The following is a 1560-nucleotide window of genomic DNA, read 5'->3' as shown; positions in this document are numbered from 1 at the left end:
GGAGGACATGGGCTTAGGAAAGCAGGTGCGTGCTCCCGGTGCTTGGGCACCCAGTGTTCTGTAACTTGATTTGTAAAAAGGCTCATTTCTTAGACCCTTGCTTAGCTGTCAGCGTTATGTATGATACCTCTTGCCAAACTGAAGCTGGGCAGGTACCGTGTTAAAAGAGGAAAAGCTATTCAGCGATGTAGCTTTGAAAATGATTCTGTAAAATAGCACTTCGGTATTAATACACATAATTCCTATATTTCTGCTGAGATGCTTAATATCCTGACAAGCTTTAGTGACAATGACACCACTATCAAGTGAGAGTGTCAGAAGCATGTGACATCTTGTTCTCCCTCAGTCTTTACTGTAAAATAACCCCCCTCTCGTTAAATTCTGATCAGATCTGAATTCCTAAAGGCTGGAAGCAGAAACATCTTACTATGCAAACGTTATGTAAAGCTTACAATTTAGGAGAATTATTCCCCAAGTAAGTATTGACTTTTACATTCAATGAACCCGATTTTGAAATCAGTGGATGAGAAAAACAATGAAATATCAAGCTGCTACTTTATGGTAACTTTTCTCCATTATCCTTATCATTTTAAGTCAGTTTTCTTTGAGTTCCCTATAAATGTGCTATTTATCAAAAATTGTACCTGTCCTACATTTAGTCTGCAAAATTTAATCAACAACGACTCCTGTTTTATAATCGTGAAAAGAAGTCTGGGTGAAACGTAAATATTTACTTAATGGTATAATAAAACTGAGCAAGCTCATGTCCCTCACTTTTAATGCACATAAATTTTTGCAAGAATACTGCAAATTAAGTTTGTGTTTGTAGGTTTGTGTACAGGACATCAAAACTGATATGGGGTTTAATCAATCTAATCATGACCGGTCATTTCAATGATAGAAAATCAAACTGCCTATTCCGTAAAGCTCACTCAAAAAAGTCTCTATTTGCCTGAATTTTGTCTCTCTTCAATTTTATGTCGGTGTCATGCAGATGAAGCTTGCGTGCAATAAATTTTATTCTATTTACTCTTTTAGCTAGATAAGATGAAACTACAGGTTTTTAAAAGTATTAGCTAAGCTTTCAAAGGTGTTAATAAATTAATGTTTGCCTTTGGACTGATAAACATTTCAATAAAATATTTTTGTTAATTTCTTTGATTAAAAGGTATTTCAATAAAATATTTTTGTTAATTTCTTTGATTAAAAGGTATAAGGAGATATCCCCAACCCATACATTTTACTACATTTTTGAGACTTAGCTTTTTCAGCTTCACCTCAACTATAGAGTCAGATCCTATATGAATGCTACCCTGTTGCAGGTCCCAATAAATGACACAATCAGAAAAACACAGTTGCTGATGGATGTTAATCTCAGGTGAGCTTGACTGTGGACTCAGGTGAAAGTCACAACCCACAGGCAAAGGCTGCAGTCATGGCTGTGAATCCAGAAAGAAACTGCAAGGTCACTCGTTTGAAAAATCAAAATCTGACAACAATTCCATTTTCAGTGAACAACCTGTGCCTGGACCTAAAATCTCTGATGACATTCCTGTCTCA

The sequence above is a fragment of the Myotis lucifugus genome, unplaced genomic scaffold (assembly GCF_000147115.1).
Source record: "Myotis lucifugus unplaced genomic scaffold, Myoluc2.0 scaffold_132, whole genome shotgun sequence".
NCBI classification, from domain to species: Eukaryota; Metazoa; Chordata; class Mammalia; order Chiroptera; family Vespertilionidae; genus Myotis; species Myotis lucifugus.
The sequence above is the reverse complement of the archived record's forward strand: the minus strand, read 5'-3'. Positions refer to the sequence as shown.